The sequence below is a fragment of the Nerophis lumbriciformis genome, linkage group LG02 (genome assembly GCF_033978685.3).
Source record: "Nerophis lumbriciformis linkage group LG02, RoL_Nlum_v2.1, whole genome shotgun sequence".
In the NCBI taxonomy this organism is placed as follows: domain Eukaryota; kingdom Metazoa; phylum Chordata; class Actinopteri; order Syngnathiformes; family Syngnathidae; genus Nerophis; species Nerophis lumbriciformis.
The window spans coordinates 68,275,830-68,292,500 of NC_084549.2; the positions used below are offsets into that span (position 1 = coordinate 68,275,830).

Below are 16,671 nucleotides of genomic sequence, written 5' to 3' on the forward strand. Positions count from 1 at the left end.
ATCCGAACATGACATGACGATCAACAATGTCCCCACAAAGAAGGATAAAAACAACTGAAATATTCTCGTTTGCTAAAACAAAGCTGGTGCGGGGAATAGCGCTTAAAGGAAGACATGAAACTGCTACAGGAAAATACCAACAAAACAGGAAAAGCCACCAAAAAAGGAGCGCAAGACAAGAAGTAAAACACTACACAAGAAAACAGCAAAAAAACTCCAAATAAGTCAGGGTGTGATGTGACAGGTGGTGACAGTACACCTACTTTGAGACAAGAGCTATATTGATGCATGCTTAGTTATGGTTTAAATTAATATCCGACAACTTTTTATTGTCAATATCGAGTTTCATATTTTAATGATTTCTGCTGGTGGTGTGCCTTTGGATTTTTTCAATGAAAAAAATGGGCCTCGGCTCAAAAAAAGTTGAAAAACACTGCTCTAGCGGGTGACTTTTCAAATTATGCTACAAATTAGCATTGTTGCTACTTTTTGTAGCAACACTTTTGCTGCATACTTGACATATTACGGTTGTCTGTTCGACATCTTCCCGCTTGAAGCCAAACCACCGCCAGACGATGGACCCTGTGCTGTTTTTCTTGGGAATTAATTATTCCTTCATTTTTTTTACCAGATTTGCACCTTCTTTCTCTCATGTTACCACAGTTAACTTTAGCCATGCCGCTACCTGTCTGCTCCGCGAGAGCGTATGACGTTGCATGCGCGACAGTATGTGAAGTATGTAAGAAGGTGCGCTTGGTTTATGTCTCTGTGAGAAGGAGAGACAAGAAAGAGTGAGAAGAGCCTGTAGAGTAATGTCCGCAACTAAAAGCAACTGCGTGAGAACGTATACTCGAATACCACGATATAGTCATTTTCTATATATCGCACAGAGACAAACCCGCGATATATCGAGGATATTCGATATATCGAGGATATTCGATATATCGCCCAGCCCTACATGTATGAGTACACTTCAAGAAGTATTCTACCACTTGAACATTTGGATCACCACATTAAATATCCACCAGCTTTCCCATTGAACAATCTTCAGTAAGCCCCGGCCGATATTCCATAAGTCAATCAACACAACGATAAATGAAAATCGTGTTTGTGCCAAAGTGGAATGCAAAGAAGGGTGTGAATGGAGAACAAAATGATCGCAAAACCAAATGTCAGGATATTTCGGTTTCAAATCTTCGGAACAAGATGAGACTATTAACCCTAAGGAGCGAGTTTGCCGAATTTGTGTGAGAATGCTGTCAACAACAAAAAAATCCAACAGATACACATAAAGACGCAGAGCCTTGACCCTGACAGTTCGCACTCACTGTGTGCTTTTCCACATCGCCAGACATGCGGATGTTTAATAGTCTTATAAAAAACTAGCTTTTCTAAAAGTGCTGCAAACGTTTGACAGACATTTGTCACCTCGTCATGTCAGTGTTCCTCACTCGGACTCTGCCAGACTTGTGTTTTTTGTGCATGTGACTTGTTAATACATCTGCTTACACTAGGGATGTCCCGATCCAGGTTTTTGCACTTCCGATCCGATACCGATATTGTTTTTGCACTTCCGATCCGATACCGATACTGACCGATACCGATACTGACCTATCCGAGCATGTATTAAAGTTTAAAGTTATTTAGCCTACTTAGTTGTCAGAATCATGTTGAAAAGGGTTTTAGTACTCTTGATAACAACTAGCCAGCTGAATTAGGGGAGTTTGAATAATACACAATGGTTGGTAACAAGAAACTGACCTGTTTATTCAAGGATAAACACAAAATTATACATGACAAACAGAAATGGCATCATTGAACTAGGGCTGGGCGATATGGCCTTTTTTTAATATTGCGATATTTTAAGGCCATATTGCGATACACGATATATATCTCGATATTTTGCCTTAGCCTTGAATGAACACTTGATGCATATAATCTGTGTACCAAGATGAGATAGACCTATTTATTAGGTGGTGTGACACTAACCATCTTATTTTAAATGTGACCAAGACACAGGAAATGGTTTTGGATCCGAGGAAAGTGACTGACCATGAGCCAGTGGTCATCAAAAATCAGGAAATCACCCAGGTATCCTCATATAAATATTTAGGGGTTCATATTGATAATCTTCTCTGCTGGAAGACACATATTGACAAACTGTGCAATAGACTGCAACAGAGGCTATATTTTTTGCGAAGATTAAGATTGTACGGCGTAAGCAGCCACATCATGATGATTTTCTACCGTGCCATTGTAGAGAGCATCATTAGATACGGGATCACCTCATGGTTTGGCAACCTAACCGTTAAGCTAAAAAGCAAACTGGCCGGCATGCATAAAACGGCAATGAAAATCGTAGGGAGGAAAGAATATGAGCCTATACAGAGCATCTATGAGCAGGCAGTTAGGAAAAAAGCTAAGACAATTATTTCCAACTCACAACATCCACTCTTTCCTGAATATGGAACCCTGCCATCAGGGAGAAGACTCCGGGTCCCACTATGCAAATTTAACCGCCTTAAATTATCATTTGTCCCAGCCTCCATTAAGCTGACCAACAATGTGCAATAGAATTTTAATACATACCGTATTTTCCGCACTATAAGGCGCACCTAAAAACCACAAATTTTCTCAAAAGCTGACAGTGCGCCTTATAACCCGGTGCGCTTTATATATGGATAAATATTAAGATTCATTTTCATAAAGTTTCGGTCTCGCAACTTCGGTAAACAGCCGCCATCTTTTTTCCCGGTAGAACAGGAAGCGCTTCTTCTTCTACGCAAGCAACCGCCAAGGTAAGCACCCGCCCCCATAGAACAGGAAGCGCTTCTTCTTCTACTGTAAGCAACCACCCGCCCGCGTAGAAGAAGAAAAAGCGCGTGGATATACCGTACGTTTCATTTCCTTTGTGTGTTTACATCTGTAAAGACCACAAAATGGCTCCTACCAAGTGACAGGGATCCGGTTCATGAAAAGACGCAATCTCTCCATCCGCACACGGATTACTATTTCACAGCAACTGATATTCCTGTGAACCGCACTGTGGATACAACGGGAGCACGTACGGTGAATATTCGCACCACAGGGAATGAGAAGTCATCCTTCACTGTGGTTCTAGCTTGCCATGCTAATGGCCAGAAACTTCCACCCATGGTGATATTCAAAAGGAAGACCTTGCCAAAAGAGACCTTTCCAGCCGGCGTCATCATAAAAGCTAACTCGAAGGGATGGATGAAGAAAAGATGAGCGAGTGGTTAAGGTAAGTTTAAGTTTACGCGAAGAGGCCGGGTGGCTTTTTTCAGCAGCTCCGTCCATGTTGATATACGATTCCATGACTGTTTTTTTGACATTCCTTTAGCGCAGTTAGATGCGGCTTACAACACGGGGCGGCTTATGGGTGGACAAAGTTTTGAAATATGCCGTTCATTGAAGGCGCGGCTTATAACCCAGGGCGCCTTATGGTGCGGAAAATACGGTAGGTTAGCACTTTTTTAGCACACAGCACTTTAGCACATAGCACTTTAGAACTAAGCACTTTAGCACACAGCACTTTATCCATGAGCTCTAGTGCAATGCACATTGGTACTTTATCTTTATCTCCATACTGTAGATTTTATGCCTACATCAAAGTGCCACCTATGTCTATCAAGCTCCATGTTCTGATGTTTAAATGTTAGTTGTATGGTTGTGGTTGTGTCTGTGCTTGTGTTTTTATTCTGTTGTTTTTGGGTATGTTAAGAAAGCAATGATGCACTGTGCCCAAGACAAATTTCCCCGCGGGGACAATAAAGTTGAACCTTGAACCTTGATGATGATTCTATGTGTCTACATTAAAACATTCTTCTTCATACTGCATTAATATATGCTACTTTTAAACGTTCACACAGAGAGGGAAATCACAACTAAAAAAATCACTATTTTTTTCATACGGTGTTGATGTGGAAATGTTTGCCTCGGCATTTTGATGGTGTGGGCGTGTGGCACCGAATGGAGATAAGCGTCTCGACAGACGTTACAATATTTGAACAATGATGACGAAAACTGTTTTCTCTGTCGTGTCCGTGTGTCGAAAATTGTTATGCGCTTATTTTTTTATTTGATTTTGTGCGTGGCATAGATTTGCCGTGCGCAGAGGACGCTTGAGCAGGCGCGCACCTTAGCGGCTGCGCTAGCATCACAGCTAACGTTAGCCATGCTGTTACCTCGCTCTCTGCTGGGAGAGGGCGTATACGTATGTGACGTATGACGTGACAGTATGTGACGTGTGTAAGAAGGTGCGCTCGCTGTCTGTAAGAGGGAGACACAGGAAAGAGTGAGAAGAGCCTGTCGTGTAATGCCAGCAGCTAAAAGCAACTGCGTGAGAATCCACAGACCTGTGGATGTGTTGAAGGTGTGCTGGAAAATGCGGAACGGAAATTAGGGAGCAGCAGAAAAGTGGAATGTAGTATTTAAATCGGTGTGTTGGAAAACACGGACGGGAGTTTTTTTTAAACTGGATCTGGATCGGCATTTTCCCATGCCCTGCCGATACGCATTTTTTTGCAAATATCGGCGGCCGATCCGATCCAAATATCGGATCGGGACATCCCTAGCTTACACTGTAGTGTTTATGACGTTACTCTGCATTTGTTGTTTACAAAAAGGTTTTTTTGATGGTCAGTTGAGTAATGCACAACTCTACCTCTGCTTACATATTCAATATTGAAGCGCAACTGTGTAAATACTTTATTTAGCCATTTTGTTTATTGTTTTGCTTGTGTACGGTACAGGCCAAAAGTTTGGACACACCTTCTCCTCATTCAATGCGTTTTCTTTATTTTCGTGACTATTTCCATTGTAGATCGTCACTGAAGGCATCAAAACTATGAATGAACACATGTGGAGTTATGTACGTAACAAAAAAAGGTGAAATAACTGAGAACGTGTTTTATATTCTAGTTTCTTCAAAAGAGCCACCCTTTGCTCTGATTACTGCTTTGCACACTCTTGGCATTCTCTCGATGAGCTTCAAGAGGTAGTCACCCGAAATGGTTTTCACTTCACAGGTGTCATAGTTTTGATGCCTTCAGTGACAAACTACAATGTAAATAGTCATGAAAATAAAGAAAATGCATTAAAATGAGAAGGTGTGTCCAAATGTTTGGCCTGTACTGTATATTTAGGGGTTCCACACCCCCTCTCAAACATATTTTATTACTTTTGGTTGTGATTTTTATTCAAATGCAAAATTGTTCTAACAGTCAAGAGTATATTTGATGTTTGTTTGATTTAACTTGGAGCTATAATAGTTAAAATGTTGAAATATATGGAAAATGCAAGTTTATTGTATTTGAAAGGCTATACTTGCAATATTATGTATTGTAATTACATTAGTGGTTAATTTGGTCTCAAAATACTATCGACAATAATATTATTATTAGCAATAATAATTTTAGGGCGTATATTGTAGTGTCCCGGAAGAGTTAGTGCTTCAAAGGGTTCTGGGTATTTGTTCTGTTGTGTTTATGTTGTGTTACGGTGCGGATGTTCTCCCGAAATGTGTTTGTCATTCTTGTTTGGTGTGGGTTCACAAATATGGCGCATATTTGTAACAGTGTTAAAGTTGTTTATACGGCCACCCTCAGTGTGACCTGTATGGCTGTTGACCAAGTATGCGTGCATTCACTTATGTGTGAGTAAAAGCCGCATATGTTTTGTGACTGGGCCGGCACGCTGTTTGTATGGAGGAAAAGCGGACGTGACGACAAGTTGTAGAGGACGCTAAAGGCAGTGCCTTTAAGGCACACCCCCAATAAAATTGTCCGGGTGGAAAACGGGAGAAATTCGGGAGAATGGTTGCCTCGGGAGATTTTCGGGAAATTCGGGAGGTTGAAACCGATACCGATAATTTCCGATATTACATTTTAAAGCATTTATCGGACATCTCTAATGGAAACTATTTGCATTATGGCAGTCAGCTTTGAAAAATTCATAAATTTTCTACACCATTTAAAAAGCTACAGGATACAAAGCGTAGGAGAAAAGTAGAGGCTTATATTCCAGAATTTACGGTATTTTCATTCGCATTTTCCGCTCCAGAAGCGCACTTTCATTCCCTTGCAGTACATGTTGCAAGTGAAATACATGAAGTGTGACACCAGGTTGATCACCCTGCTGCTACCACAAATAGATTGCAGTCCTGTGGGGAACACTACACCTCCCATCGTCAATGGATATATGTACAATACATGTCCCAGTACACAGGCTTTATGATACTCATTATTGATCATCCACATAACTACAATACACATGGTGACGTTGTGGACACACACACACCAAACATGGCTGCTGTGTGTAAGAAGTGACCTGGCAACAACCACGCCAATGTCAGCTGATGAAGTAGACTACACACACACGCGCACGTACACACACACACAGGGATTCCTTCCTTTATTAGTGAGATATAAATACATGCGTGGTGTTATTGGAATGTGCAGCTGTCATACAACTAAGACCACTTTGTGTCCTGAATAAATGTCCGACAAGTCTTTGTCCTAAAGTGATTGCCATCATGTATCCCATCTTTATAAACAGCATCTAAACAAGGACAGGGCTGATTTAATATTTGATTATTTTTTCTGCATACTTTCCCAGTCCCGGCTGTGAAACTTTTATTGCGTATAAAACCTGCTGACGTGCATTTGTGTAATAATATCACGATTTTCTTCACAATAAAAATACATTTGACAGACTAAAAAGTTCCCCCCTGCCCTGGCAAATGAACACCTTACAACGGGCCTGTTTGCATCTCATTGCGCAGAAGTGTGGTGCGTTCAAGGACCGCTAAACAGTGCGAAATCCTGACCTGAAGCAAAAAGGTACGAACACGTACAAACTGGGGCTTTTCTCTTCTCAGCGAGCACCGGGTGCTGCTGGCAACTTTTGGGACGTTTACAAAAGAAGCGACAGAAGTGAAGTGAATTATATTTATATAGCGCTTTTCTCTAGTGACTCAAAGCGCTTTTACATAGTGAAACCCAAAATCGAAGTTACATTTTAACCAGTGTGGGTGGCCCTGGGAGCAGGTGGGTAAAGTATCTTGCCCAAGGACACAACGGTAGTGACTAGGATGGCGGAAGCGGGGCTCGAACCTGGAACCCTCAAGTTGCTGGCACGACCGCTCTACCAACCGAGCTATACCGCCCCGCCCAGAAGTTAATACGGATTAAACACATTTGTTTGTACTCGCTGTGTGTCTCCCATTCCTCTATACAACATGCAAATGCGTCACGGCCAAATATGCAAATTAGGATAACATCACTCCATACTGATTGACTGCGGTCCTGTGGGATACAATGAACGTCTTCCACGTTGCTGTTAAATACTACTTACACATGTTTTGTGCAAAGCAACAAATTACTGCCATATTTAATCCAACCCACTTGAGATTTTACGGTAAAAATGAAACTGCCAGCTCAGTGGCGAGAATTTTATCGTAAAAATAAAAAAGACCTGTGCGTCTTACTGTTTATGGTCTTTGTTGATTTACACGTACAAATGGGTTTGCTAAATCCCCCATAAGAGGGTTTAGGTGGTGGAATAATTACATTTGCAAATACTAATAATAAGAACGCTGTAAAAATCTGAAAACTGTCAGCTCGGTTGCCAGAATTTTACAGTAATATTTAATTTTTTTACTCAAAATGAGCTGCCAGGTTTCCCCCCTCGTAAATCTACAGTTTTTACAGCGCAATGCTGTAAATTAAATCACAATCACAATTAAATGCAATAAAAAATGAGTGTAAAAAAAAAATTGCTGGAGAAATATTCAGTGTAAAATAATTAAGTGTTGAAAAAATAAGTGGAAAAAAATGTGATGCTTCAAAACTCAAGACTAACTGTTGTTGACTAATTGAGTGTAAAAAAAAAAATCAGTGTAAAAAAAAAAAATCTGTGTATAAAAATTCAATGCAAAAAAAAAATTGTTGGAGAAAAACTGTAGAAAAAGGTGTTGCTTCAAAACTCTAGACTAACTCCCGATGACTAAATCAGTGTAAAAAAATCTGCGTATTAAAATTCAGAGCAAAAAAAACAAAATGGTGCAGGAAAATTCAGTGTCAAATAATTAATTGTAGAAAACTTCAGAGAAAAAAAAATGTTTGATGCCTCAAAACTCAAGGCGAACTTCCGGTGACTAATTCAGTATAAAAAAATTCAGTGTAAAAAACATCTGCGTATAAAAATTCAATGCAAAAAAAATAAAAATTAGTGTTAAAAAATATCGCTGGAGAAAAAGTAGGTGTAAGATAACTAAGTGTAGAAAAATGTGTTGCTTCAAAACTCTAGACTAACTTCCGGTGACTAAATCAGTGTAAAAAATCTATGTATAAAAATTAAGAGCAAAAAAAAAATGGTGCAGGAAAATTCAGTGTCAAATAATTAATTGTAGAAAAATTCAGAGTAAAAAAAACTTTGATGCCTCAAAACTCAAGACTAGCTCCCGGTGACTAAATCACCTGGTACCTAGTAGGAGCTAGCAGCTACACAGCAGCTAAGCACACAATAACACACAAGCTAGAGAGACGCTTAATAACGATATTGCAGCATAAAACAGCATATCTGCCAATATAAACGTGTTTAGCGTCCATAAAGTTACTATAAAGACTGAAAAAACTAACTTTTGTATTCATCCCAAAGATGCCGGAAACAACAAACACGCTCTGCCAATCAAACGATACATTTGCCGATCGAAAAGATAAAAGATGACAACGCAATCCTGGTTCAAACAACATCCGACATCTCCATCCAGAAGAGAACGATCCTGGGAACAACAAAGATCCTAAACAGAACCCAGAAGCTCCAAGACCTCTGCTGTACACTGCAAAAACTGAAATCTAAGTAAGATTAAATATCTCAAATAAGGGTCATATTTGCTTATTTTCTGTCAGATAAGATAATTATTCTCACTAAGCAGATTTTATGTTAGAGTGTTTTACTTGTTTTAAGGGTTTTGGTCCTAAATGATCTCAGTAAGATATTACAGCTTGTTGCTGAGATTTGATGACCTATATTGAGTAAAACATGCTTGAAACTATTTTTGTCCAAATGGCCAAAACACACCCAACAATGGCGCACAGGAAGGCGGGGAAGAAGAGGGGAAAAGGCGGCCAAAAGTCCCAACTGTGTCCAAAATACCTCCCCGGGTTCCAGTCCCACGAGTCCCGCCGCCGGCCGCACAAGTCCCAGGATGCAAACAATGTCCGAAATTCACCCAGCAAAGTCCCACGGGAAGTGGGGGAGAAAAGTGAGAAAAGTCGGCAAAAGTCCCCAAAAATGTTGAAAATACCTACCCAGGTTCGAGTCCCACATGGAGTGCAACAAGTCTTAAGATTTTTGAACATTTTACCGACTTTTCTCACTTTTTTCCCCGCCTTCCCGTGGGACTTTGCTGGTCGCGTTTTGGACATTTTGGGCATCCCGGGACTTGCGCCGCCGGCGGCGGGACTTGTAGGACTCGAACCTGGGTAGGTATTTTTAACATTTTTGGGACTTTTGCCGACTTTTCCAACTTTTATCCCCCCTCCCCGTGGGACTCGGCTGGGTGTGTTATGGACATTTTGGGCATTTGGCCATACATAAGATTTGTGTTTTACTTGTTTTAAGGGTTTTGGTCCTAAATGATCTCAGTAAGATATTACAGCTTGTTGCTGAGATTTGATGACCTATATTGAGTAAAACATGCTTGAAACTATTTTTGTCCAAATGGCCAAAACACACCCAGCAATGGTGCACAGGAAGGCGGGGAAGAAGAGGGTAAAAGGCGGACAAAATGGTCAAAAGTCCCAACTGTGTCCAAAATACCTCCCCGGGTTCCAGTCCCACGAGTCCCGCCGCCGGCCGCACAAGTCCCGGGATGCAAACAATGTCCGAAATTCACCCAGCAAAGTCCCACGGGAAGTGGGGGAGAAAAGTCGGCAAAAGTCCCCAAAAATGTTCAAAATACCTACCCATGTTCGAGTCCCACATGGAGTGCCACAAGTCTTAAGACTTGTGGCACTCGAACCCGGGTGTGATTTTTGAACATTTTACCAACTTTTCTCACTTTTCTTCCCGCCTTCCCGTGGGACTTTGCTGGTCGCGTTCTGGACATTTTGGGCATCCCGGACTTGCGCCGCCAGCGGCGGGACTTGTAGGACTCGAACCTGGGTAGGTATTTTTAACATTTCTGGGACTTTTGCCGACTTTTCCAACTTTTATCCCCCGTCCCCGTGGGACTCGGCTGGGTGTGTTATGGACATTTTGGGTATTTGGCCATACATAAGATTTTATGTTCGAGTGTTTTACTTGTTTTAAGGGTTTTGGTCCTAAATGATCTCAGTAAGATATTACAGCTTGTTGCTGAGATTTAAATAAATAAATGGGTTGTACTTGTATAGCGCTTTTCTACCTTCAAGGTACTCAAAGCGCTTTGACACTACTTCCATTTACCCATTCACACACACATTCACACACTGATGGAGGGAGCTGCCATGCAAGGCGCTAACCAGCACCCATCAGGAGCAAGGGTGAAGTGTCTTGCTCAGGACACAACGGACATGACGAGTTTGGTACTAGGTGGGGATTGAACCAGGGACCCTCGGGTCGCGCACGGCCACTCTCCCACTGCGCCACGCCGTCCCTATATTGATGACCTATATTGAGTAAAACATGCTTGAAACTATTTTTGTCCAAATGTCCAAAACACACCCAGCAATGGTGCACAGGAAGGCGGGGAAGAAGAGGGGAAAAGGCGGACAAAATCGTCAAAAGTCTCAACTGTGTCCAAAATACCTCCCCGGGTTCCAGTCGCACGAGTCCCGCCGCCGGCCGCACAAGTCCCGGGATGCAAACAAGTCCGAAATTCACCCAGCAAAGTCCCACGGGAAGTGGGGTAGAAAAGTGAGAAAAGTCGGCAAAAGTCCCCAAAAATGTTCAAAATACCTACCCAGGTTCGAGTCCCACATGGAGTGCAACAAGTCTTAAGACTTGTGGCACTCGAACCCGCGTGTGATTTTTGAACATTTTACCGACTTTTCTCACTTTTTTCCCCGCCTTCCCGTGGGACTTTGCTGGTCGCGTTTTGGACATTTTGGGCATCCCAGGACTTGCGCCGCCGGCGGCGGGACTTGTAGGACTCGAACCTGGGTAGGTATTTTTAACATTTTTAGGACTTTTGCCGACTTTTCCAACTTTTATCCCCCCCTCCCCGTGGGACTCGGCTGGGTGTGTTATGGACATTTTGGGCATTTGGCCATACATAAGATTTTATGTTCGAGTGTTTTACTTGTTTTAAGGGTTTTGGTCCTAAACGATCTCAGTAAGATATTACAGCTTGTTGCTGAGATTTGATGACCTATATTGAGTAAAAAATGCTTGAAACTAGAATATCAACTGTTGCAAAGCTGTCTCATCAACACTCACAAGTATAAAGCTACTTTTTTTAAAGTAATCATTTCTTATTTCAAGCATGTAAAATAAATATCATGACTTTGACACAATTGTGTCTCATATTAAAACAGATGACAGCCAAATGGACTTAGCTGTTTTATTTTCAATGAAACAATAGAAAATATGTACTCGTATAGTAGTACAGTTGTTATTAGTGAGAATATATTTATTTTAAAGGTGTTTTTGGGTTCATTGAGGTTAGCTAATTTTACTTGTTTTGGAAAGTCTTGACAAGCCAAATTTTCTTGTTCTATTGGCAGATAATTTTGCTTAGTTCAAGTAAAATACCCCTAATTTTTTTGCATTTTTTTTCTCTTGTTTTTGAACACTGACTTTTTGCAGTGTAGACGGGCCAACATGAAGGAGATGTTTCGATTCAGTTAAATAACAAATTAAATGTCATCAACTAAAATGACTTTTAATAACGAAACGACTCACCAGCTGCTTCATGTTTTCCACGAACTGGCTTGTTTGGATTCGATCTCTAAAGCAGTGAACGATTATTGCCATGTAAACAAACTTGATGACATAGAACATGAATACATTAAAACAAAGACACAATCTTCTCACCTACATTTAACATTTTACATCACCTTTGCATTCGTGCAACTGTCTCCAATTGAAATATGTGCGCAATATTCTAAATAAGTGAGATTTTCAAAATAAAAGGAGCTACAAAAGTTAGCTAGCTGAGGAATGTGGCTAACAGCTAACATTGGTCTTTAAAAAGTATTTTACAAAGTCAACAAGACTAAACACTTCCAAACTGTTCATGAATGTGAAAAAGGCAGTTATTCGTGTTTAGGTGTGAGATTATTACAAAATAGGGGGAAAACTGACAAATTCCTTCAATTTTTCACGACAGCAACCAAAAGGGATACGTCTATCACCTGGCAACGACACCGATAAAAATCTCTTCAGCGAGCTTTAAAAAAAATGTTTTTATACAATACGGAGTCCAATACCCACCGAACTATTTCACATATTTTATCCAAGAGTATTTTTTAAACATACCCGCTAAAAAAAAAGCCATGAGACGAAAGACTTTCCCCGCATGACTTTAACTTGTAAACAGAAGCCGTCCCAGCGGTCTCGCTCCAGCAAATAGACGGCGCCATGTACTTGTAAAGCGGCAATAAAGTTCAGATTTTTTTTTTTTTACCTTCCCGCGTCTTTCTTCGACGACGCCACCGGACGCAGCGTGGCTTTGACCGCGTTCACTGCGAGGATAACGCAGACCGAGTGTGGATTCCCAGCAGAGAAGTAGATCGAAGGTTGGAATTCCGCACTTTTATTCCCGCAGCGTCGACGTCCTTCTTCTCTTTGATGATGGGCGGCAGGAGCAGGCAGAGATCGTCTACGCACCGCCGCCACTGCGAGATGATCCACTCCCACCCCCAAAACACCTTCACTTTCTCTCTTCAAGCTCCAACCATACTTGGAATTATTATTCACATATCATACTTAAGTCATCATATTTTTTGTTAATGTACCAAAGCTTTTTTTAAATTGGTTACGTTTGAATTTTATGAAGTTTTTTTTTTTGTTAGTTTTTTTTTTTACATCAAATTATGCTGACAATTCCATAAAAAAAAAATATTGTGAGAAAAACGTGTATGTTTAAAAATTCAGTTTGTTAAAATACAGAGTTTTACAATTCAGTGTATATCAATTCAGTTAAAAAAAATAATATATTGTGTAAAAATAAATCTGTATGTAAAAATTAAATGCAATTAAAAATGAGTGTAAAAAAAAAATCGCTGGAGAAATATTCAGTGTAAAATAATTACGTGTCGAAAAAATAAGAGGAAAAAAATGTGATGCTTCAAAATTCAAGACTAACTTTTGGTGACTAATTCAGTGTAAAAAAAAATCTGCCTATAAAAATTCAATGCAAAAAAAAATAAAAAATGAGTGTAAAAAAAAAAAATCGCTGGAGAAAAAGTGTAGAAAAATGTGTTGCTTCAAAACTCTAGACCAACCCCCGGTGACTAAATCAGTGTAAAAAATATTGTGTAAAAAAAAATCTGTATGTAAAAATTAAATGCTAAAAAATAAATGAGTGTAAAAAAAAATCGCTGGAGAAATATTCAGTGTAAAATAATTAAGTGTCGAAAAAAATAAGTGGAAAAAAATGTGATGCTTCAAATCTCAAGACTAACTTTTGGAGACTAATTCAGTGTAAAAAAAAAATTCAGTGTAAAAAAAAAATCTGCCTATAAAAATTCAATGCAAAAAAATAAAAAATTAATGTAAAAAAAAAAATTTGTTGGAGAAAAAGTGTAGAAAAATGTGTTGCTTCAAAACTCTAGACTAACCCCCGGTGACTAAATCAGTGTAAAAAAATATTGTGTAAAAAAAAATCTGTATGTAAAAATTAAATGCTAAAAAATAAATGAGTGTAAAGAAATCGCTGGAGAAATATTCAGTGTAAAATAATTAAGTGTCGAAAAAATAAGAGGAAAAAAATTGTAATGCTTCAAAATTCAAGACTAACTTTTGGTGACTAATTCAGTGTAAAAAAAAAATCTGCCTATAAAAATTCAATGCAAAAAAAAAAAAATGAGTGTAAAAAAAAAATTCGCTGGAGAAAAAGTGTAGAAAAATGTGTTGCTTCAAAACTCTAGACTAACCCTCCGTGACTAAATCAGTGTAAAAAATATTGTGTAAAAAAAAATCTGTGTGTAAAAATTAAATGCTAAAAATAAATGAGTGTAAAAAAAAATCGCTGGAGAAATATTCAGTGTAAAATAATTAAGTGTCGAAAAAAATAAGTGGAAAAAAATGTGATGCTTCAAATCTCAAGACTAACTTTTGGAGACCAATTCAGTGTAAAAAAAAAATTCAGTGTAAAAAAAAAATCTGCCGATAAAAATTCAATGCAAAAAATAAATAAATAAAGAGTGTAAAAAAAAAATTCGCTGGAGAAGAAGTGTAGAAAAACTCTAGACTAACCCCCGGGGACTAAATCAGTGTTAAAAAAGAAAAAATCAGTGTAAAAAATATTGTGTAAAAAAAGTTTGTATGTAAAAATTAAATGCAAAAAAAAAAAGAGTGTAAAAAAAAAATCGCTGGAGAAATATTCATTGTAAAATAATTAAGTGTAGAAAAAAAAAAGTGGGAAAAAATGTGATGCTTCAAAACTCAAAACTAACTTTTGGTGACTAATTCAGTGTAAAAAATGAGTGTGAAAAAAAAATCGCTGAAGAAAAAGTAAGTGTAAGATAATTAAGTGTAGAAACATGTGTTGCTTCGAAATTCTAGACATCAGTGTAAAAAATCTGTGTATATAAATTCAGAGCAAAAAAAAATGGTGCAGGAAAATTCTGTGTCAAATAATTAATTGTAGAAAAATTCAGAGAAAACAAAAAACAAATCAGTGTTAAAAAAAAATCGTTGGAGAAAAAATCAGTGTAAAATAATTAAGTGTCGAAAAAAATAAGTTGAAAAAAATGTGATGCTTCAAAACTCAAGACTAACTTTTGGTGACTAATTCAGTGTAAAAAAAATCAAATCTGCCTATAAAAATTCAATGCAAAAAAAAAAAATCGCTGGGAAAAAAAAGTGTAGAAAAAGGTGTTGCTTCAAAACTCTAGACTAACTACTGGTAACTAAATCAGTGTAAAAAAAAATCAGTGAAAAAAAAATTTGTGTATAAAAATTCAGAGCAAAAAAAAATGGTGCAGGAAAATTCAGTGTCAAATAATTAATTGTAGAAACATTCAGAGGAAAAAAAACCTTCGATGCCTCAAAACTCAAGACAAACTTCCGGTGACTAATTCAGTATAACAAAAATTCTGTGTAAAAAAATATCTGCGTGTAAAAATTCAATGAAGAAAAAAAAAGAGCGTTAAAAAAATATCGCTGGAGAAAAATTCAGTGTAAGATAATTAAGTGTAGAAAAATGTATTGCTTCAAAACTCTAGACTAACTCCCGGTGACTACCGGTAAATCAGTGTAAAATAATTCAGTGTAGAAAAAATAAGTGGAAAAAAATGTGATGTTTCAAGACTCAAGACTAACATTCGGTGACTAATTCAGTGTAAAAAAAAATCAGTGGAAAAAAAAATCTGTGTATAAAAATTAAATGCAAAAAAAGACTGAGTGTAACAAAAAAAAATCGCCGGACAAAAATTCAGTGTAAGATAATTAAGTGTAGAAAAATGTGTTGCTTCAAACTCTAGCCTAACTGCAAGTGACTAAATCAGTGGGGGAAAAAATCAGTGGAAAAAAAATCTGTGTATAAAATTCAGAGCAAAAAACAAATGGTGTCGGAAAATTCAGTGTCAAATAATTAATTGTAGAAACATTCAGAGGAAAAAAAACTTTGATGCCTCAAAACTATACTACATATATATATATATATATATATATATATATATATATATATATATATATATATATATATATATATATATATGTATATATATATATATATATATATATATATATATATATATATATATATATATATATATATATATTTATATATATATATAAAAAGAGAGAGAGAGAGAGAGAGAGAGAGAGAGAGAGAGAGAGAGAGAGAGAGAGAGAGAGAGAGAGAGAGAGAGAGACTTGAAATACATATATGAATGTGTGTGTGTGTGTGTGTGTGTGTGTGTGTGTGTGTGTGTGTGTGTGTGTGTATATATATATATATATATATATATATATATATATATATATATACATATATATATATATATATATATATATATATATATATATATATACATATATATATATATATATATATATATATAACTACAGATCATCAGAGTGAGATGTGCTTTTATCTTTTTCCCTCCTCTGTACTTCCAATGACTGCTGCCTGCTTCATCTCAAACCAGCACTTTTATTTTGAAAGCTATTGAAGCAGGCGCCCCCTGGTGTAAGATGTGATCATAACTACTACTATTACTACTGTACTACTATCACTACTACTGTACCACTATTACTACTTCTACTGCTGTACTACTAATACAATTACTATCATACTACTATTTTTACTACTACTATTTTTACTAGTACTACTGCTGTTACTACGACTGCTGCTACTACTATTACTACTGCACTACTACTACTACTACTAATACGACTCCTACTGTACTACTATTATTACTATTACTGATACTTTACTACTATGACTAATAGTACTTTTGCTGTACTATTACTACTACTACTGCTGCTGCTGTACTA

The 16,671-nt window shown here is 37.9% G+C and overlaps 1 protein-coding gene across 1 annotated transcript in view; it reads right to left on the reverse strand.

Annotated features, from left to right (window-relative positions):
• The window catches only part of LOC133611165 (bone morphogenetic protein receptor type-1A-like), an 83,762-nt gene extending 70,924 nt beyond the window's left edge, over positions 1–12,838 (reverse strand). Inside the window, exon 1 of the mRNA XM_061967896.2 lies at positions 12,632–12,838. The gene's annotated coding sequence lies outside the window, so the exon portion shown is untranslated. The remainder of the gene's footprint in view (positions 1–12,631) is intronic.
• Between the last annotated feature and the right edge of the window lie 3,833 nt (positions 12,839–16,671).